Consider the following 24,715-nt stretch of genomic DNA (forward strand, 5'->3'; position numbering starts at 1 on the left):
ACATATCAAAAATTGAAATATGCAGCTAAATTATTATATAGAGAGAAATTTATAGCATTAAATACACATGTTAAAAAAGATCAGTAACCTTGACGTAACTTTAGAAACCAGAAAAAGAAGAGCAAATGAAACCCAAAGTAATAAGAATGACATGACTAATAAAAATAAGGGCAAAAAACATAAAAACAGTAGAGAAAATAAGTGAAACCAAAATCTGGTTCTTTCAGAAGATCAATACAACTAACAAAACTCTAGCCATACTAATTTAGAAATAACATGTGGTGACACAAATAACCAATATCAAGAATGAGAGGTTATCACTAGAGACGGGTGCTATAGATATTAAATGAATAATAAAGGAATGGTATGAACAAGTTTATGACAATAAATTAGACAATTTAGATAAAAAGGACAAATTTCTTGAAAAATACAAGCTACCAAAACTTAGGTAGAGTAAGTTGGTGTTTTCTTAATAAACATAAATAATTCCATGGTTCATCAGACAAGTTCCCTCTGAGACTATGATGGATCATGAAAAAAGCAATTTAAATCCTTAATCATGTCAGAACATAGTAGGAAACATAAACATTGTTCAAATCACAAAATGGCCAAACTTCTCCCTATTGTACATTTCTTTACCTGAATTATAGATATAGATTATCCTGGATTAGAAATAATTTTTTTAAGATATCTAATCAGAGACTTGTCTCTACTTATTAGGAAGTAAAATAACTACCTTAGTGCCTACAAAAATTGTTAAGAGAGAATTTTATGTAAACTTCCTTCTAATTTTATGAAAATTTTGAGATATTACGTATATTACTTAGAGTAGGCTAAAATATTTAAAGGTTCAAACACAATAGACCTTTATTTCTTGCTTACATACAATTATACAGGACCATTCAGGATGCTAGCAGCTCTGCCCCATCAGATAGTATCTTTGAAGGTCTTGCTAGGTGTTGTTTCCATTATATCAGCTGAACAAGAAAAAGCATGGAGAACCACATACAGAAAATATTTATGCTCCAAACCATAGAGTCCTGCACATCACTTCCACTCACATTCTACTGGCTAGAATGTTGTTTCACACCCATCCTTAACTGTAAGCAAGACTGGGGAATGAAGCATAGTTATTAATCAGAAATCAAAGGAAATGAGTTTTGCTTATCAACTCAGCAACATTAAGCATGCTACTGATTTTTTAAAAATTTTCACTTACAGATACAAAAAAAATCAGATTCAAAGAGATACATGCATCCTCGTGTTTATAACAGCATTATCAATGACAGCCAAAATGGAAAGAGCCCAAATGTCCATCGGCTGATGGATAAAGAAGACATGGTAGGTATAAACAATGGAATATTACTCAGCCATCAAAAAGAATGAAATCTTGCCATTCATAAGATGTAAATGGAGCTAGAGTGTATTATGCTGAGCAAAGTAAGTCAGTAAGAAAAAGACAAATACCGTATGATTTCACTCATATGGTTGGAATTTAAGAAACAAAACATATGGGAGGGGGGAAATGAGAGAGGGAAACAAACCATAAGAAGCTCTTAAAGGGGCGCCTGGGTGGCTCAGTCTTTGGGCGGCTGCCTTTGGCCTGGGTCATGATCCCGGGGTCCTGGGATCGAGCCCCCTGTCGGGATCCCTGCTCGGCGGGAGCCTGCTTCTCCCTCTCCCACTCCCCCTGCTTGTGTTCCCTCTCTCACTGTCTCTCTCTCTCTGTCAAATAACTAAATAAAATCTTTAAAAAAAAAAAAAGAAGCTCTTAAAGATAGAGAACAAACTGAGGGTTGATGGAGGGAGGTGGGTGGGTAGATGGGCTAGATGGGTGATGGGCATTAAGGAGGGTACTTGTTATGATGAGCACTGGGTGTTGTATGTAAGTGATGGATCACTGGATAATAGTCCTGAAACCAATATTGCACTGTGTTGACCAACTAGAATTTAAATTTAAAAATCTAATTAATTAATTAATTAATTAATTAAAATGTTCACTTTAATATATTCAGAGAAGTACATAAAACATACGTAAGGTTTAAATATGATTTTAAAGGGAATACTCATGTAATCACTACCCAAGTTTAAAAAAAAAACAAAACAGAGTCAGAGATACCTTCTGTTTACTCCTAGATTGCACCATTCTCCTGCCCACATCGTTAACCACTGTCTTGGCTCCTGTGATAATATTTTCTTTATTGATTGTTTTTAAAATATATATATATATGTTAATATATGTTAATGCCTATGAATGTGACCCAAACAGTATAGCTTTGCCCAGTTTTAAACTTTATATAAATATCACCATTTCCAACCTTTATATAAACATCACAACATAAATATTATTTTATGCTTATTTTTCTCTATATTCTTTTTATGAGATTCAGGCATGTTTTGGTGAATAGTTGTTGTTTGTTCATTTTTATTGCTGTATTCTATGTCATATTAAGAATATAGTCTACTTTATTTCATTCTATTGGTCAGCTAGTGATTGTTACTGGTTTGGAACAATTATAAACAAAGTGGCTATGAAGTTCTTGTGCCTGCCTTCTGGTACATGAGTGAAAAGGTTTCCCTACCCAAGAAAGGAACTGCTGAACCATGTGGTATATTTACATTCAACTTTACTAAATAATGCCAAAATAGTTTTCCAAAATTGTGGTAACATGATATGCTCCTGTCATGGTATGAGAATTCTCATTTTGCCATATCCTTGACAACAGTATTGTTAGATTTTCCTTCTAACTTTTGTAGACCTAGGGAGTGTGTAACTGCAGTTTATGTGGTTTCACTGTGGACTTTCCTCATTATGAATGTGTGTTTTCCTGATGATCAATGAAGATGAGTATCATTTGTATATATTTATAGGTCATTTGGAGTTTCTTTTTATTCAAGTGTTTGTAGAAATATTCCATCATTTTTCTGATGGATTTCGTTTTTCTCATTAATGTGTGGGAATCCACTGTATATTGTGGGATTTCTGTCAGTGATATATGTTATAAATATTTTTCCAGTCAGTGATTCATTTCTTCCTGTCCTTTTAATTTTCTTTATAACCTCTTGATGAATGGAAGGCTTTATTTTTGATGTAGTCAAAGTCATTATTGTTTTGTGGTTAGTGCTTTTCTGAGCTCTATTCCGTTCTATTTGAGGCTACCTTAATTATTTCAGATTTATAATAATTTTGGCAAGCTAGTAAGGCAAGCCCAACCAAGCTCTTATTTTCTGGAGTTTACTGGATTTGTATTAATTCTTAATTGCCTTAAATGTTTTTATTCTCAAGTACTTTTTGCATTCTTCAGAGGAACTTATCAAAATTTTTCCTTGCACCATTCTCTGGCACAATTATCGAACTGATTGCCTATGATACCTCTTATGTTCCCCCTTCTAGTACCAACCTTTGCTCTGGAAGATCTAAAATTATGGATAGGGTCTATTCCAGATGATCCATGCCCAAACACCCAAACACTTCTCCATTATTCAGTTTGGCCCATGAGAAAACGTAGCAGTCTTTCTGCCAAATTCTAGAAGCTCAGACCTTCCCTCCTGTTCTAGCAGGAAGTGTTCCAACCAGTTCTGGCCTTTAGACTATTCTAAAGTCTAACTTCCACTCTGAATTGCAGAGAATAGATTTTATGTATTTTGAGCCATTCTCTTCAAACCCCTCTTGTCCCATATGCTTTGAGATGAAGGCCAAGTTGGGGAGTGGGAAAAATGTATACACACCCCTAAACTCATAGCATTCTAACCAAACCCTCTAAAGAAATTCTCACCACCAATCTTTCTTTCTGATTATAACCTGGAGGTCTCACCCAGATCTTGATAAATTATCTGGGACTTACCTTTGGCATGTAAAAACATTTAACCCCCACTTTTCCTTGGAATCTCTATCCAAAACCTCAAGGCATAAAATGTTATATTTAGCAATCTGCTTTTTCTGTATCATTTGAAATTTTTAATTAAAACCCTTAACATATTACTTGAGATATAGTCCACTGAAATTAATTAAGCCTATAATAGATCATAAGACATAATGTTCAAAATAAAAATGTTTAATATAAACATGAAAATATCATATCTACTAATGTGAACCAATTGATTTTAATTACAGAAAAAAAAAAATGACACACTTTTGCTAAATACATACCCAGCTACTGAGTAATAAGTAATTTGAAACACTTCACAGTCAAAGTAGCTTTGTACAAATGACCTTAAATGTCAGGTCTTTTTTTTCTTTTTTTTAAGGTTTATTTATTTATTTGAGAGAGAGAGAGTTCATGTGTGTGAGTGGGGGGAAGGGCAGAGGGAGAGGGAGAGAATCCTCAGGAAGACTCCCCACTGAGCCTAGAGCCCGACGAGAGGCTTGATCTCAGAACCCTGAGATCATAACTTGAGTGAAATCAAGAGTTAGATGCTCAGACGACTGAGCCACCCAGGTGCCCCTAAAATATGAGGCCTTTTTTGTAGCATAGCTATATTATCCAAACTAAATAACTTGAAACCTCTATTTTTTGTTAGTGTTATTACTTTTTTACATGAACTACACATATTATCTGGTTTTCTCTCATTTTCCAAAAATAATATGTTCCTTCCACAATACCAAAATTCTGGACATTCCTCTGCCCAAAAGTCCCTTTTACCCCTTATTTACTACATATTTACCTTAAATCAAGCATAAATGTTATGGTTTCTATTAGTGCTCTCTTGTTTCACTAAATAAGGGTCATTTACTCTATTGTTCCAGTCAAAGCCCTAAATTCATTATCTATTATACCACATAACAGATTATATTATTAATTATAACAACTTGATTGTTCCCCTTATTAGATATGGATTACATCCTCCCCAGAGCAGAGCTCCTGGAATATAATTAATTCCTCAATAAATATTTAATTAATAAATGGAAGTATCACGTCTCCTCTATTTGAGGGCCAGAGTTAAGGTGACTGATATCAGGTTTTCAGTTCCAGGACAAGCAACATAAGAACTTACAGAAGCTCTAAGTATTTAAAAGTGGAGAATACTGAGAAGACTGTTTTAATTTGTCTTTCATGCCACAGGGTAAAAGGTTTCTTCCAGTGATACAGTTTTTAGTAAGGATGAAAATGTAGGAAACAAAGAAAGTATATGGAGTCAAACAATTCTCACAAAGAATCAAAGCAATACCTATTGCTATTTTGGGTTCAACAGAAATTGTAGGGGTTCAGCAGTAATTTCCCTAACTCAGCTGTGGGTCTGGTGACCCAATCCATTTGTCAAGGGGACACCTAGCGCCTACTACTTTAGTGACTCCATGACCCAGTTCCTCTAACTTCTGATTTTTTTCTAAATCTGTTTCTCCATGTACTTCCTCTGCTTTAATTCTTGATTTTTCCCTAATCTGTGCCTGCATTGCTTGTGCTTTTTTTGTGAACTTAAACTCTAGATTTCTTAAGATAGTAATTTACAGAATTTTTTCTAATAGTTTGATGCTTCTACCAGGTTGCTAGTAGCTATGGGACTTCTTCCAACAAGCCTGTAGATGGTTCCCATCACCACATTATCATTACTAATTCAATCAGGGTTTTTATGAAGATTTTATCTCTTTATTTGAGAGAGAGAGAGAACGAGCCAGGGGAGGGGCAAAGGGAGAAGGAGAAGCAGGATCCCCGCTGATCAGGGAGCCCCACAACGCTGGGCTCAATCCCAGGACCCTGGGATCACGACCTGAGCCGAAGGCAGATGCTTAACTGACTGAGCCACCCAGGTGCCCCTAATTCAATCAGTTTTGATCAATAAAGCACGATCAAGAGATATTAAGTAAGCAGAATAAAGAAATAAAATGCCTATGTCTGTCTTAGAATCCTTGAGCATATCATCTGAGTGTCATGTTATATCCAGTAGCGTACTTAGGCACCAGAACACATCAAGAATAAAAACCCAAACAAGTTCCATGGTCAAGTTCAAAGGGAGTGAATGCAGTTGGATATGATCAGGCAGATCTGAAATAAATTGGAAAGCATGGATCTGAGTGGCAATAAAATGAAGGGCCATTGAAAATTTAATGGGAAGTAGAAAGAGCTCAGTACTTTTATTAACCTTCAGGAACAAAGAGCTTGAGTGAGATAGGCACCAGGTTTGAGGGAAACTGTATTTAAAGTATAATTTCTGGGTGTTACATATACTTATTACATCTGGGATGTCATTGTTGCTAGATCCTCTCAGTTAATAGCTCTAGGAAGTGTGTGTATTTGTGTGTGTGTGTGCGTGTGTGTGTATGCGTATGGGTATATATACATAAAGTAGGTTCAAATACATTTGTCCAATTCAAATGTAATTTTACAGGACTTAACGTTTTGGGTATTATATTTCTCTTAGCTCTTATACTAGAAACCTTATTTTCTTAAAATAAAAACTAAATTAGTTACTATGTTTCAACATTAATTTATAGAGTGAAGTTTAAGGTTTCTCTGTGGTTCTTTTTGTTCTTAGAATATATCCTTCCTAGATGTAGAGTTCTACATTCAGAAGTCACATTGAATAATTATTTTCTCTGTAATATTATTGTTTAGTTATCTATTCTTGCATCACAAACCACCCCTTAAGAAAGCTTAAGAAAAACAAAACAGAAAAATCATTTACTTTGCCCACAAATCTACTTGTCTCTTTTCCATGCAGCATTAACTAAGGTGGCTCAGAGGACAGCTGAGCACTGATTTCTTATGAAGGCCTGATCACACTCATTTCTTCTTTTTTTTTCTTCTAAAGATTTTATTTATTTATTTGACAGAGAGAGATACAGCGAAAGAGGGAACACAAGTGGGGGGTGGGGAGTGGGAGAGGGAGAAGCAGGCTTCCTGCTGAGCAGGGAGCCCAATGCAGGGCTCGAATCCAGGACCCTGGGGCTTGATCCCAGGACCCTGAGATCATGAACTGAGCCGAAGGCAGACGCTTAACTACTGAGACACCCAGGCACCCCTACACTAATTTCTGATGGTTTATGTTAGCTGTTGGCTGAGATACCTACACATAGTCTCTGCATTTGTTGCTTGCTTTTCTCCATGGCCTGGGACACAGAGATCCCAAAGGGGAGGCTATGACAATGTCTATGATTTCACCTCTTTTCTCCATATTCTATTTGTTAAAAGTAAGTCACTGAGACCAGCCCATATTCTAAAGGAAGTCTAAATAGACTCTAACTTTTGAAGGGAAGAATGCCCAATAATTTGTAAAAAATTTGTAAAATATGTTTTAAAACAGTTATGTTACCAATTTGATAGAGTTAAATTCAATTCTTCCCACTTGGTTTCAATTTTAGGTTTGGTCTCTCTTTTTTTTTTTTATTTGAGTTGTTTTTTAGATCTATAAAATAAATTGTACAAAAGTCTAAACTTTATACAGATGTTTACTCAGAAAAGTCTTGCTCCCATGACTATATCTCTCACTATATTTTCCCCACTTTTCTGTAGGTAACTTTATTGTTTCATTTTTGGTTTTCATTACAATTCTTATTTTTGCATAAATAGGAAAATATTTATGTATAAAATTCCTATTAATCTTCCTTTCTTATGCAACAAGATGTATGGTCTATACCATATGCCTTACTGAAGGATGATTGATTTCAAGATGAGATCAGGGAAAGTACAGAGTAAACCTAGGAATATGCCCCAGCTGGGAGGGACTTTTAATGGCTACCTTTGAGACAATTTGAGCATCAGAGCAAAAATAATAACAGCAATTAATTATAAAATATTACATAAACCAGAATATTTGCATCCCTAGTGATATTTATAAAAAGAAAAAGTAAAAGTCATTTGCCACCATTGTAAGTGACTATCATGTAATTCCTTTTCCAAAAATTGGCATAGGAAAATAATTAAGAATTTAGTTGCCTTTTGAGAAAGAAAGCATTAGCAGATATGTTATGTAAAGGATGGGCAATGGGATATTCAGACAGAATTCAAGTCATTAAAATTTCCCTCAATTACAGTGAGGCAACCTGACTTATGTGCCTACTGATGAAGTCATAGCATCAACTCTAGGTACTCTTGCAAAAAGTATTTAACCTGAATCTAATCAAAGTTTTACAATGCAATTTCTTTTAGAGAAAATACAGTAGAAAGAGAAAAGTTAAGTGCTATCATGAGGAAACAATAAGACATATCCAGAAAGCAGGACATTCTAGCCTTATTAGTCTTATTTTTTCAAAGCAGTCAGTGTCCTAACTAAAAGGAAGTTTGGAGATATTCCACTGAATGCAATGAATAAAACCTGATTGCATACTCGTTCAAAAGAAAACTATCATGACATTATTGAGACAACTGAAGACAATTGAACATGCATGATAGTAGTAAATTGTTAATTTCTGTATATGTGATAATAAAAGTGTGGCTATATAACATAATGTTCTTGTTTTAGAGATACGTGTGCTAAAATAATGAGGGTTGCAAAGTTTTGATGTCTGCAACTCTTTCTAACAGATCAGCGAACATAGATGTGCAAGAGAGAGAGAGTGTGTTATTAGCTGTCAAATACGGAGTTGATGTACAGAGGTGTATTATTCTATTCATTTGTTTTCCTGCATGTTTGCATAATAAAGGAGAGAAAAAAAGGACAAAGTTAAGGAAAAAAGACTAAACTGGATGCTTCTCATGGCAAGATTTTATGAAGCTTTTTTTTCCTGTTATTTAAGACGTGGTATAAGTTTATAAAGACATGGGAAGAAACAAAAAATGTGAAGCTATTGTTCTAATGTTATCATGTCTTACATGAGTTTGGATCACTCTATTATTCATTATAAATATTGAACATTTGCTGTCTGTTCAGGATATTGCCAGCAGTAATGTGTTAATTTCTCCATAATTTTCTGAACTCCTTAGATTAGAAGTGCTGTGCAATTGAAAAGTATTATTGTAATGATGGTCATCATTATTAACCTTGTATGGCACTTTATATTTGAAAGTGCTTAGTAACCATTTTTATTAGTCATTATTAACATCTTTTCCAGAGTGCACTTCAGATTGATTAAGCACATTCCTGACCTGACTATTCAATTTATGTTCAAGATGTGCCTCTATGTTCAGTTACAATTTATTGTCTTAAGCCTTCCATTTGTTTTTTAAACCCAGAGATTTTCAAAAGTTATCTTTGAGATCAAAGTACTTTTAAGTAATTCCACTTTGTTCCCTAATGGATTTTTGAAGATAGAGTTATTTTTGCTTGAAGCAGAGGTTATACAATTCTATTTGTAAAGAAAATTGCCAAATTGTGTTCACATTTCATTCATATCTCTCAAATCCATTGCCTTTTTTTGCTATTCCTGAGGTGGTAGATTTAGTTTATTCATTTGTTGTTAAGTTTTTGATTATTGTTTTTACAAAAAGCCAAAGAATAAAAGAGCATGTTTTTGGTGTAAGAAAGTTGAATGCAGTTCCTATACCCACCATCACTTGACCATAGACAGGTCTGTTAATAAACCTTGAGGAGTCTGTGTTCTTATCTATAAAAGAGAGAAAACCACTACTTCATAATTTGTTGTGATGAGGTAATAAAGAATCTATTGTAATTATTATTACAGTATTGGATACATGGTAAGCACCTAATACAGTATCTGATAAATGGTAAGCACAATTTACCATGTTTCTAGTTTTTTCATCCAAACTTGTGGTAGGATGATCTTTCTAAACTGCAAATTTGAGAATATTGCTTTTATTAGTAAAATTAAAATTAAGTCCTATTTGCTTTTTAGGACAGCACAGAAGGTCTCTATGCTCTTATGTGAACATCTTATTCTACCATTTTTGGTTGTACTCATTTATTTTCAAAGGATTCTGAGCTATATTGGAACTAAATACTGGCAACCCTTCTGAGCAGTCATCCTAAGAACTGTCCATTTTCCTAAGCACTGGCTATCTTATAAAAGCTCTGCACATGTTAAATATACAGAACTTCTATAATGTCCTTGACAAAACCCTATTTATGCAGCAAAATATAACTTAAATGTCACCCTTCAGCAAAAGCTTTCCTTGGTAATTTCTCTCTCCATTATGCTCTTATGGCAACCTGACCCATTCATCCCTTGAATTTCTATAAATGTCTCTCTCCTCCTTTCTCTCCTTCTTCCCTTGACTATGAGCTCCTCAATAAGATTATGTTATGTCGAACTTCATTTGCCAAATATCTGGTGCACTAGCTGTCAATATCTAATTTCCCCAGTATTTATATGAAGGGCATTATTTAAATAGAATCACCAGTCTCCAATTTTTTCACAATATCTGCTTTATCAGCATGAGACGATGCTATTTTCTTTTCCATGTTACCTGAAATTTCTAACAATAACTCCCACTGACCAAAGTGGGGGTGTTTTCTTATTAGGACCATGCTTAAAAATGTGCTGCATGGTGCTGAAATATCTATTTCATTTCTTACTTTTTTTCTAATCATAAATTAGTTTATAAGATTAGCCAGTTGTGACCTTAGAAGATGTGGAAAAATTATGTCTAAATTTAGAACAGGAAATAGAGCAAACAATTTTTTAATTGGGGTAGAGAAGAAATAAAAGAGAAAAATCAGTGTATATATTTTATGTACAGCAAGCTAAAGGACTTCTTAGGGATGTAGGTCAATGTTCACAGGAAGCTCACATTTTGATATTGTTGTAGCAACATAGAATTTTCATTATGTACAGGATGGTGATTACAGGCATGAACTTTGGAGTAAACTAATCTATAATTCTATGTTTAATGCTTACTAGACCTATAACTTGAGACGATATAATTAACCTATGAGTGTCAGTTTTCTAATCTACAATATGTTTGTAAAAAGATGCCAATTTCATCTAGTCATTGTGCAATTTAAATAAGACAATATGTGTAAAATATTTACCACAGAGGCAAGCACATAAGAGTTCAATCATGGTAACTATGAGTAATAATGTAATTATTATTACCTCCTCATTCAAAAATCATAAAGCAAGAGTTCTTCCTCACAGGCAAGGGTATTGAATCTCAAGAAATGTTAATGTCTTGCCTATTATGTAAAGCCGATATTAATTGATGGACATAAGATTCAAACTGCTTCTCTTTACAGCACCCTTTATAATAAATACCCCATGCTGTTTCTAGCTTGTGTAAGTCTCAGACATTCTAGCTTGTGTAAGTCTCAGACAAGGGATGAAAGATCATTAGCAGGTGCCCAAAGCCAAGTATCTGAGAAGAGGAGGAAGGAAAGAATAACTAAAGCAAAATGCATCTGTTTTCTAGATAGGCCTTTTGTGATGTTATCTACAAATTGATGCTACCTAAGGAATCACCACTTGTAGGTTACTATGCTAAGTGTGGATGTGAGAGGACAAAACAACAACAAACCATTTATTCTCTAATAATTTACGTCTTAGCTAAGAAATAACAAAGCTCAAATATTAATAGAAATAAAATTATTTTGAGTTGACATATAAAAAACTTTTTATGGGAAAAATATTTTGAACTGAGTTTCCAAATTGCTATAGGAAAAGATAAAGGAGAAAATTCTAAGGAATGTGACTATTCTTCCACTTTACTTTTCACCTTGGGGTATGACCCTTTACCTTCCAATCATCTATCTTCATTCATAGCCTGTCAATTTTCACAGTTGCGTCTTAAAACTTTAGCAGTGCATGTCCTGTTCATTTTATTTTCTTAGCTATGAAGATAGGTAATAATTTCCTTTTAGAAATGACCAGATCATTCTTTTCAACAAGAACCGATTACAACAGTCACTTTCAAAATACTAGCTAAATACATGTATTGCTACTACAGTGTAACAAGAATATATTGTAGGTGTAGAAGTTTCCATTTCAGTTGAGAAAATTCAAGCTCTAATTATAATGAATAGTTCATTAACTTGTAGTGTTTGCCTATGAAGAAAAAGAAGGAAAACTATTATCTTAAATTTCAGGTTTGGTAATAAAGAGCAGAGATTCAATTACTTGCCTCCAGTCAAAGCATGAATCAGGATAGAACTATTCAGATCTCAAGATATAGTAGGCCTACAAAATAGTTTGAACTCTTAGGAGAAAAATATTAATAAATAGAGATAATATGTTACTCTGTTATATTATCCTAATTTACAATAATTATTTTAGCTACCATATTTTAAAGCAGAATTGTAACAATTCTGTGCAATTTACTAATTTCTTTTTCCATTCTCCACCCAGAATTTTGTTTGAAGAAAGGAAAAATTTTATTGTTAGACACGAAAATGTTGCAGTTGTAATTCCATATTTAATATGATGTTGGCAGATACTTTCTTTGAGGAATCTTAAATTCAAGTCTATCTTGTTAATTGTGAGATTGTCATAGGTCAATCACTATGCTAAATCTTGAGGACAATACATTTAATAAGACTTGCCCCATTCAATGAGAATTTTACAATCTATTGGAGAGGAAAAACACACACATAATTGAAAGCCATTTACAAATGCCCTAGTTTAAACCTCATTGTGTTTCACCTGGAAAGCTGCTATAATGTAATGATTGCTTCTTTCTGCCTCTAGTCTCCTCCCACCAACTATTTAATCTCTTTTCTACATGACTGCCAGAATGATGTATATAATGCAAATCTCATTTTGTTACTCTAGATGTAAAGACCTTTGGTGGCTCTCCATTATGTACAGAATACAGTTCTAGCCCCCGCCCCCAGCCCAGGAGTCTGCTTGAGATTCTTTCTCTCACTCTCCCGCTGCCCCTCCCCCTCCTCTCTCTCTAAAAATATATAAATCTTAAAAAAAAGAAAAGAAAAGAAACATTGACAAACTAAAGGGCCTTCTTTTGCCTTTTTACAACACACTATGGCGATCTCCATCTTACACCTTTCATATCATCTCTGGTTACATTTGTCATGGTATGAAACTTTGCATGCAATTCTTACAGAGAATAAGCTAAGTTAGACTGAGACAAAATGGAGTCACAGTGGCTAATGTCAACTCTCATATTAGTCTTTTGTTAAGGTCTGATGCAGGACTTCGACATGAGCTGTGCGATCAGCAGGTAAGTAAAACCTGTTTGGAAAGTCCGTGGAGACTTTGGTGAGACTGAATGGACTAAGCTGATAGGGCAAAGACTCTCGGGTGTAACCGTGCACCCTGCTAAGCAGACCCCTTCAAAGAAGGGGCTGTCTGGTGGAGGCCCCAAGGCTGATCCACCGCCCACACTGCACCTGTAGAGATGCTGGTCCAGACGGATGCTGCCAGACGCTCTGCCTGCGTCCAGGCGACCTGACTGCAGTCGAGGCCAACCCTCATCGCACTACCCACCCGGGACTCGGGACCGGTGGCTCCCTGCTTGTGACACCACCTTTCCGGATCCTCTGCGGAGCGGTTTGTTAATTCCCTCATCTCATGGTCTTATGTGGTTAACTTGCGTGATAACGTTGTGCAACAAACCGAGGGATTTGTGATTTTAATATTGGCGCCACGAGGTTGCATGAAACGTTTTTCAATCCGGTGATTGTTACCTGGCATTGGCATGCATCCAGCTTCAAGACTGCCAGGGAAGGTATAAAATCCCTGTGGTGACTATGGTCCTTTGCCACCCTTTCTAGTATATCTTCCTGTCTTGCAGACTTTAGGTACCTTTTGGGATTCAAATTAAATTCTACCACACTTTACATTACACTTTTGTGAAATTTGAAGGCAAATGAAGTAGAATCTGTTATCTTATGCTTCTTTGGCTACTTACTCCTGGCAAGAAAGGAGATGCTATGCAGTAGTGTCCAGTCCTTATCTTTGCAAGGGTTGAAAGATAGTTTGGCAGAGACAGAAGCCAGACTTTACATTCCTGTGTCCAGGTACCAGCTCCATGGGATCCTGAGATGCAGTTACAGCAGGATTGCAGAGGCTTCCTAATCCCAGATTCTTGATCCCTGGATCATAGCCACAGCTAAGTGTGTGTGAACCCATTCCTCACTTCCCTGATCTTGGCAGAATTACTAGCTACCTGGCAGATCAATTCTGCATTTTTCTAGGACACGTTTCAGGAGATCCAGCCTAGCGTCCATTCCTCCATCCTTTCCAATGACTTCGTAAGTGCCCCAAATCCCTATATTAAATTTCTTTTTTCTTTTCTTTCTTTCCTTTTTTTTTTTTTTTTTTTTTTTTTTGCATAGGCTACTTAGAATTGTTTCCATTTCCTATACTGTGCCTGCCAGAGATTTTATACCAGAACTGGTTCCAGACAACATAGTCTCAAGAAAGGGCATCTTGGATGGTTATCTGGCTACATTAAATTTAAAAGCAGTGAAAATGAGAGTACAACTGCTGAGTGGGTGATGGTGGCCCAAAGAAGACAGAGGAAGTCAGTAACTGAAGTTATTTGGAAGGAAATGCCTACTGACTATAAGGGCCATTGTTCCCCGGAGGGCCACCTGTCCGGTACCCCCTCCTACGAGCAAAGACTGTCATTTTGGCATCTTCCAGCTGCAGCCCCGGACACAGAGCCTGGCATGTGGTCACAGAGCATGGAACTGAAATGAGCAACACATCCTGCCCGGATTCTCTTAAGCATCTCCATGAATGAACTCATATTTCACTTTGATATTGGAGTGTTTCAGACAAAAGAGATAGCATTTCAGAGGAATTAAGGCTCAAAAACACAAAGCATGCTTGGGAAATAGCAAGTAGTTCAGTGTAACTGTATCAGCAGGCCTTTGAAAGATGTGGTGAGAGATAATGTTGGAAACAAAATTCTGAAGGACATAGTGTGTCATACTCAATCCACTACTATCTTTAACTCTTTTCATTATTTTTCCCAGAAATTTTTCCCAGTATTTTCTAACCAACTTTTATAAATCTCCTGCTCTGTTATTGCCAATCCAGTACCAGGAATAAAACTGTAATAATGTTATTAGACCAGTATTATCCATTTCAGAACACTATTTTTCTCCTATTGTCATTATGTTTCAATAAACATAAACCAAAAGAAAATTGAAAATGATAGTGTTCTCCTAAAATAAATCCCATTTAGCTATCATTTATAATTTATTTTTCTTAGGTAAAATACTTATATCTATTTTTACTCTTGTTCTTTTGAATTATTAAATCAGAAATGACCACTTCCTTCTATGACTTTGATCTTTTCTCACATGTACCTTCAATGTGATTATTTTAAAACTCAGATAGGGAATTAACTTTCACACATTTTCTTTTACTTGTTAATCATAAGATCCAGCATTTCTACAAACTAAAAGATTGATCTCAATTTAAATAAAATTATTTTTCACAAAGTAAGGTGATTATTTTACAAAAGATCTAGGATTCATATTCTTTTTCTACAAAGATGCAACAAAGCAAGTGAAGTGTTCTAAGTTTCTAATTTTGCCATAAGTAAAATACTAGTCGTGGTAGAAAATGAAACAGGTCTTCATCATTACTGCATCAAATCAATACCAACCCCAAAATAAATCTATCTTTTGGAATCTTTTTAAATGATAATATTCACTCTTTAAGTACAGGGCTGATGAAATTTTAATGTGCACTCCCCATGGAACTGCTTTCTTGCCACTTTCCTCATTCATTCATTCATTCATTCATTCATTCAATAAATATCTATTGAGTGCCTCGTTTGCACTTGGAAGCACCAGCAAACAAAACAGACAAAGATTCTTGCCCTGTGAGCTAACATTCTAATGTGAGGAGACAGAAAATACATAAAACACATTATAAAATAAATTGCTACTGATCATCTTAACAACTGGCTGGAATTGACAGTTTAATGAAAAGTACCTTAGTACTTAGAGGTTAAACTATGATATCTCCCTCATTTGGACATATAATTGCCCTGGCTGCTAAAGTATAAATGCAACATATAAATGATTTTTGTAGGAATGAGCAAAAGTAACAGAAAGAAACAGAATGAGTCAGAACTAGCAGGAATCTAGTAAATTTTATGCCTCATCAACAGTAGCCATCTTTATCAGACACTGTATGTTAGCCACTTTACATGGATTTCATTATTTAATAAAACATTTTTACAAATATAAATAAGTCCAATAACTATACCCAATTATAGGAAAGGAAACCAAGGAATGGAGGAGGTTTCCATATTTCAGAATTTAAGAAGTAGTTTGGAAGGGAATAGAACTCAGGCTATCTAATCCTAAAGATGCTGGATTTAACTGTGGGTAGAATGCTGAAATATATCTATTAAAAAAAAAAAAACAATAACGGTGCTTATCATAAAGAAACACTGAGAGCTTTGGAAGCATTAAAAAAGTGAAATAACTACTGCACATTTAAATGCTATTTAGGAGAGAGAAAGCCTTAGACAAGGAAATTGAAGTTCCATTCACATGACCATTCTAATGTGTGGATGGTGCTTCAGGCTACTTGGATGTGATGAGAAATATTTGATTCATCTAATTAACTCTCCTTGCCCTAATTTGTTTATCAATCAACTTTCTGTTTATTATTTGGGGTTCCAAGTTTAACACCCAGAAGGAAGGTACTGGCCATGTCAATGTGAGTTTTATGATGCATATGACATATATAGTTCTTTTGAATATGATAAATTTGATTCTAGTTCTATTCATCTGTCTCATGAGCTTAGCTCAAAACTAATAGTGTTTCATGAGCTTTTTGATGTACAAAGCTCTATGCTAAGTATCTTATATGCCCTAAACATTCTTTGCCACAAGTATTTACTGAATGAATTTATCCTCACCATTGCTGGATAAATCGACTTCCATACTTAAACTTTGCAAAAACCCTACAAGTTAAGAACTATTATATAATCCTTTTGTAGATTAAAAAAAAAAAAATGAGGCTTAAAGGAACCAGTTAATTAGCCCCTGGACATTTAGGGCTGGAACTTATACTCAGGTCTGCCTGAGTCCAGAACCAAAACTACAGATTTTCAAACTGCAATACTCTGACTGACCATCAGTATGATCATGACTATCTGAGAAGTATCTTTTATTGAGGGAGCCATGAATTCCCCTGAAGTGCTCACTTTGCCTTGCCTATTATGAAACCGTCAAATAGTGTCACGAAGCACCGAATTCTTTTCATTAAAAGTACAGTACATGACAAGCACTAGTGCTTGAGACAAAACATATAGGATCATTGGAAAAATCAATTTCTTAAACAACATTATTGGCTGTTAAGTAAAAACAATGAGGAAAGTTGAGGAGGGCAATAACTATAGAATAGGTGCTAAGGAAAACTGCTGATATAAAGAATATGAGGGATGCCTGGGTGGTGCAGTCAGTTAAGCTCAGGTCATGATCTCAGGGTTCTGGGATCGAGCCCCTCATGGGCTCCTTGCTCAGTGGGGAGCCTGCTTCTCCCTCTGCCTGCCGCTCCTCCTGCTTGTGCTCTCTCTCTGACAAATAAATAAAATCTTAAAAAAAGAGTATAAATTAATTCTTCACCTATCTATGGTAAAAATATGAAACAGAAATACTTGATCACTTTTTCTTCTCTAATTCCTGAAAACTCATAATAGAAAGGAACATTTTAATTTTCTTTTACTTCACTTAATCATTAGATTATTCCTGAGGGACGGAATAGACCATCTGTGTGAGCCACACGAATGGATGTTGTTTCTCAACTAAAGTAGATTGTGTCTGAATGTCAATCCAAAGCTGCTTTATTCACAGAAAACAGAAAACATTGATTTCATTGTTGAAAATAACTGTGAGGGGCGCCTGGGTGGCTCAGTCATTAAGCGTCTGCCTTCGGCTCAGGTCATGATCCCAGGGTCCTGAGATGGAGCCCCGCATCGGGCTCCCAGCTCTGCGGGAAGCCTGCTTCTCCCTCTTCCACTCCCCCTGCTTGTGTTCCCTCTCTCGCTGTGTCTCTCTCTGTCAAATAAATAAATAAAATCTTAAAAAAAAAAAAAAAGAAAAGAACTGTGAGAGGTGTGAGCATCATTAAGTCATAGCTACTGAGTCTAATTGCAAAATACTATTTCAGGGGTCCAACAAGTCCACACTTGTTCTCAAAGAGAAAGAGGTTCACACATGTTTTGAGTCAAAGCCTGTCTCCATGACACCTATTTCTGGCAAACACCCATCCATGATTTCAGTTGGCTTGATAAAGAAGCGTACTTCAATATGTTGAATAGACTAACTTATTATTTTAGGGTCAAAACAGTCTCATAAGCACTTTTTAAACTGTAGTGTTTTGTTTTTTTTTTTAAGTTGAGGACTTTCATGAATTTTAATTTAGGTAAACAAATATCAGAAATCATTAAAGGGCCAATTAGTGATATAAAGACTCACTGAAAACTGTCTTGATTTTCTTTACTTCCTAGATTTTTTTCCAGAACCAAATGACATCAACAACTGAGTAACAAGTCTATTTGTCTCTATCTTCTAAACTGAAACACATATTAAAGTTTTTATTACGATACACCATCACCACCTTAGCATTTGATACAGATCAAATGCTGCAAAAAGCATTCAGTGAGAAGTCTCTAGATTCTGGGTCTATCATCAGAATTATCCATTAGAATCTCAAAGAACTTCCTGACATACTCAATAACCTGTCAGTGCTTGCTCAATTTTCACAAAATAGAAGTGAAGTGTTAGGAATTTAAGAAAAGAAACCAACTAGTGGCAGGGGCTTATATGTCTAAAACTCCACAATATCAAACAAAATTGAAGTATATTATTAATCTACCATATCATCACTATCATAAGAAGCTATCACAGTCATTACAAATATTGATAATTCTACATTTTTACTTTATTACATGCATATTTAAATAAATTCTTATTTTTTTAGGATTTTACTTACTTATTTGAGTGAGAGAGAGAACACGAGTGGGGAGGAAAGGCAGAGGGAGAGGGAGAAGCAGACTCCCTGCTGAGCAGGGACCCTGACATGGGGCTCCATCCCAGGACCCTAAGATCATGATTTGAACCAAAGGCAGACAGACACTAAACCAACTGAGCCACCCAGGTGTCCCAAATAAATTCTTATTTTTAAATTTACTTTGAATCAGTGGTTTTTATGTGTGTAAAGCTCACTAAATAGTCTATGATGATGACAAAGAAAAATCATCCTATACCATATTCTAAGTCATTCATTGAATGTTTCCTTTTATTGCCCTAATTAAAACTTAGGACGTTCACTTCATAATATTGCTATTCCTGTAGTACTGTGATGGAGATTATTTTTTTCAATCCCATATATCTCAACATCTGGTATCCCCCAATGTCATTTCCCAAAACTTATGCTTCCTCTTCAAACCTCATATTTGAATTTATGCCAATAAACTTTACCATCTACTAACTCTCATGTTGTTACCTTTCTGGGTACATGTTCTCATGTACTGATGATTTTGGCATTTAACTTTCCCTCTCTGATTCTTAATACCATTTTGGCAAATTCAAGCTCCACTGATCCATTCAATATCATGATCACTCATAATCTTAATTTTCTCACTTCTACTTTCTTCCTCCACTCCATTTCAGCTCTCACTCCTGTGGTCATATTATTGACCTTTCTGTCACCCATAGCTGTACCCTTCTAAAAACCTTGGCTTTAAATAGCTCATTCTCGATACCATCCTCTGTCTGAACAGTTTACCCACTGGAGTACTCTCATTCAAGCCATTGTGTGATCTTGATTAGATTTCCAATCTATTAGCCCTACAATGTTTTGCCTTTTTGTTGTAGGGTTTTTTTTCTTCTTTTTTTCTTATCTAGCTTATATCCCATTATTAATCATTATCATCATCTCTTACTAACACCTTAGCCCTTTCACATATCCCAAACTCTCTCACTTTTAGTTATCTAGCAAAACCTCACTTTGGTTTCTGACATTCCCAATACCTGTCAAAATTAATTGAATTTTCACAACATAAAAGTAAAATGTAAGGAAAGAAACCAACTGGTAGTAAAACCTGATGTATGGCTCAGCCACTCCAATATGAAATAGAATTAAAACATTCTATTATTCTACAATGTCATTTCTATTATGGATAAGAAACTATCACAACTGTTACAAATATAATCTAACTGGGGATATACACACACACATACACACACATGCATACAACCCTTCTGACTGGGCTCCCCTTAAATTCATGGTCACAAAGTTCAAATCATCAATTAATATTTGTATTTTCTCTATTCTACTTTTTAAAACTAGTATTTCACATCCTTTCTCCCGTCCTTCTTATGTCTACCTAACTTTTATTCCCAGGTGATAACTTTGCTTCACAGTTGTATCAGAACAAGTTCTCAGTTACAAAACTTCACAGAAAAAATATAATCCATAACACAAGAGCTCTCTCATCATTTTCTGGCTACTGAAAGTTATTTGTATATCCACATCTATAGCATGGCTTTCCATCTCACTCATAGTAAAAACCAAAGTCTGGAGTGCCTGGGTGGCTCAGTCGGTTGAGCTTTGGACTCTTGATTTCAGCTCAGGTCATGATCTCAGGGTCCTGGGATTGAGCCCCACACCACTACCACCTCCTCCCCACCCACCCTCTGTGCTCAGCAGGGAGTCCAGTGGAGAGTCTCTCTCTCCCTCTGCCCCTCCCCCAGCTCACACACACTCTCTCTCTAAAATAAGTAAATAAATCTTAAAAAAAAAAAAAGTCAAAGTCATAACAATGGCCTACAAGAATATGTATGACCTGGCTTCACCCTCTGAATTCTTAATAGTCCCTCCACTTGGAATATCCTCTCAGATTTCTGTTTGGTTTACATCCTCAAATTAACTGTAGTAGTGGGAAGTTCCCTGACCAACCTTATAAAATAACAACTATCCTAAGGCATGTCATATCTACCTTACCCTGCTCAATTTTTCTGCATAGCACTTACCACTATTGATAATTACTTGTTTGCTATCCTTGTCTGTTCCCCTCCTCTGTTTAGTACTGTATTCCTAGGGCCTGGAAAAATAAATGAGATATTGTACTGACTATTACTGGATCTACTGGGAGTAACCAACAGGTCAAGCTTCTGAAACTGCATAACTTTAGGGACATATTTATTACCAAGTTCAAGAACACCACTGAGAAGATCCTTGAAAAACAGGCAGTTAGCTATTCTGTCTGTTTCAGTGGTTGCTATAAGCATCTTGCTTTTCTAAACTTTCACAAATCTCCCTTTAAATGTTATCACTTCTTTGGGTAAAAGACCAAGTTTTAAAGACTTTATTTAAGGATAAATGCTTTTAAACAGTGACTGACTGCCTTGCTAGAATTTAGATTCATGTTATACATTTATTTCCCTGCCAGGTATTAGTTTCGAAAGAGCCCAGAATAAAACTAGGATCAATAGATATTGTAGCAAAATAAAAGAGATATTTTTAAAAGGCATATTCTTTTACCAGATAGTTCATTGGTTTCACTGTGCTTGACAGATTTAAGAAAAGAACTCACTGGCAGATCAGCAAAACACTTCAGATGGAAAAAATTTACCACTTACCTAAAATATATTCAGTAAACAAAATGATTTTGTTAAATACCTCGATGTACTCTGTTTACTAGTTATATTCTGACTCATAAATGAATGTTTCTGAAAATTTATGTTGTCAATGGCATACCATTTTGATGGAAATTTTCATTTTGCAAAGCACTTTACCATACTTTGCTAAAACTTACATTTAGGATGAGCACTAAAACTAATGTTTGCTCAAAATAAATTTTGCTTTCTACTTTTTGTATTACTTTCCTGTAACTGCTGTCACAAATTACCACAAACTTGGTGACTTAAAACAACAGAAATTTATTCTCTCACATTCTGTAGGCCAGAAGCCTGGAATCGATACCACTGGGACAAAACCAGGGTGTCAACAGGGACCTTGTTCCCTCTGGGGGCTGTGGGGGAAAGTCCCTTCCTTGCCTTTTGCAGGTTCTCGTAGCTGCCAGCATTCCTTGATGCATTGTTCTGATGAATAAGGTTCTTATGTCAATATGCAAATCATTGCTCTGTTCCAAAGGCATATATGGAGTCTACAGATTTTTCAATACCACTCTAAATTATTTTTCAGACTGTATAATATTTGGAAAGGGTTTGGGATGTGTATATCTTTAATATAAATTTTGCTGTTACTACTATCCATTTGAATAAAGTAAAATGTTGGTGAGTTGATGTCTTTTTTTTTTTTTTTTGCAGTTTTTCACTGATGCTTAGAAGCAACTGCCAGATTTGTTTTTTATGATAGCCATAAAAACACAACACTTAGATCTCCTGTTATAGGGAAAACAATTCACTGATGACCTCAGCTACTGCCTCTGTGGATCCAACACTGTTTGTATTGATCCACACTCTCCAGGTACTGCTCCCAGGCGATGACTGAGCAGGATAGGGGTATTAACGCTGATCCATTCCTGCCAAACAGGGAACTGCTCAACTACTTTGGCCCCTCATTGGTCTGGTTGACCTTTGCTGGGAACTTGTTGTGGACTAAACTGTGCACCCTCAGTATTCATATGTTGAAGTCCTAACCTCCAGGACCTCAGAATGTGACTGTATTTGGACATATGGCCTTGAAAGAGATAATTAAGGTAAAATTAGGTCATGTGGATTCCTAATTCAGTATCACTGGAGTCCTTATAGGAAGAGGAAGTTAGGACACAGACATGAAGACACAGGAAAAAGACGGCCATCAGGGCGCCTTTGTGGCTCAGTCGGTTAAGTATCTGATTCTTGATTTTTGGCTCAGGTCATGATCTCAGGGTCATGAGATTAAGCCCCATGTCAAGCTTCATGTTGGGCATAAAACCTGCTTAAGATGCTCTCTCTCTCTCTCTCTCTCTCTCTCCCTGCCTTTGTTCCCCTCTTCCCCCGCCCAAAGAAAAAAAAAAAAAAAAAAGACAGCCATCTGCAAGCCAAGGAAAGAAGCTTAAAAGAAACCAACTCTGCTGACACCTCAATCTTAGATTTCTATCCTCCAGAACTGTTAAGAAAGAACTTTCTATTGTTTAAGCCACTTGGCCTATGGTACTGTGTTATGGCAGCCCTGGAAAACTAATACAGAACTACACTGCAGTTCAGTACTCTTCTTAATCCTCCTTCGGTCTCCTCTTCCCCTGGTATCAGACCTGAATCATGGTCTGAATTCTCCCCCCACAGCTCCTACTCCCTCTCATTTTATCCTCCACAGATTTCCCCCCAAATGTATCTTTCGCAGGTATAATTCTGTTTTAGCTTCTGTTCCTCACTGAAATCAAACTAACACAATTTACTATATAAAATAGGGTAAAACGCTATTTCTAGTTCATGTAACAGAGACATTAACTTTACATTATCATTGTTCAAGAGTTCTTTTCATAACTCCAGTTAAGGGGCGCCTGGGTGGCTCAGTCAGTTAAGCCGTCTGCCTTGTGTTCAGGACACGATCCTAGGGTCCTGGGATCCAGCCCGCACCGGGCTCCCTGCTCAGTGTGGAGCCTGCTTCTCCTTCTCCCTGCATCGCACTCATGCTTTCTCTCGTGTGCGCTCTCTCTCTCGAATAAATAAATAAATAAAATCTTTAAAAAAATAACTCCTGTTAAATTTTCATCTCTATTTTTTCTAAAAGTTTATGACAAAAATTATTCCTTATAAATCTGATTAAAAACATTGTTCAGGGCATTAATTTATTTTGGAAACTTTTTTTCTCTCAAAAGTCAAAGAAAAAAAACCCAAGAAACTACTTCTGCTGTAAACCCACATATATTGACTGGCATTTTATAACTCCTATGGTAGTCATCTTTAAAATAACTGAATCAGATGACATTGGATAGCAACGAAAACATACCTATTCAAGAAACAATTAAAAACCCTAAACACTCCACCACAAAACTACTACAACTGATAAATGAATTCAGTAAAGTCACAGGACATAAAATCAATGTACAGAAATCTATTGCATTCCTATACACCAACAATGAAGAAGCAGAATGTGAAATTAAGAAAACATTCCAATTTACAATTGCACCAAAAGCAATAAAATATCTAGGACTAAAATTAACCAAAGAGGTGTAAGACCTGTACTCTGAAAACTATAAAACATTGATAAAAGAAATTCAAGACAATGCAAGGAAGGGAAAGACATTTCATGCTCATGGGTTGGAAGAACAAATACTGTTAAAATGTCTATACTACCCCAAAGCTATCTATACATTTAATGTCATCTCTATCAAAATATCAATGGAATTTTTTATAGAACTAGAACAAACAATTCTAAAATTTGTATGGAACCACAAAGCTGTCAAATAGTCAAAGCAATCTTGAAAAAGAAAAACAAAATTGGAGGTATCACAATTCCAGATTTCAAGTTAAATTACAAAGCAGTAGTAATTAAAACAGTATGGTATTGGTATAAAAATAGACATGTAGATCAATGGAATAGAAGAGAAAGTGCAGAAATAAACCCACAATTACATCGTCAATTAATCTTCAACAAAGGAGGCATGAATATACTGCAATGGGAAAAAGTTTCTTCAGCAAATGGTGTTGGGAAAACTGAATGGCCACATGCAAAAGAATGAAAATGGATCACTTTCTTACACCACACACAAAAATAAACTCAGAATAGCTTAAAGACCCAAATGTGAGACCTGAAACCATAAAAATCCTTGAAGAGAACACAAAGTAATCTCTCTGACATCCACCATAGCAACATTTTTCTAGATGTGTCTTTTAAGGCAAAAGAAAAACAAAATTAAAAAAATAAACTATTGGGACTGCATTAAAAGAAAAAGCTTCTGCACAGCAAAGGAAACAATCAACAAAACTAAAAAACAACCTA

This window comes from Mirounga angustirostris, unplaced genomic scaffold (assembly GCF_029215605.1).
Source record: "Mirounga angustirostris isolate CCGP_5_RB_7025 unplaced genomic scaffold, mMirAng1.0.hap1 SCAF_4, whole genome shotgun sequence".
NCBI classification, from domain to species: Eukaryota; Metazoa; Chordata; class Mammalia; order Carnivora; family Phocidae; genus Mirounga; species Mirounga angustirostris.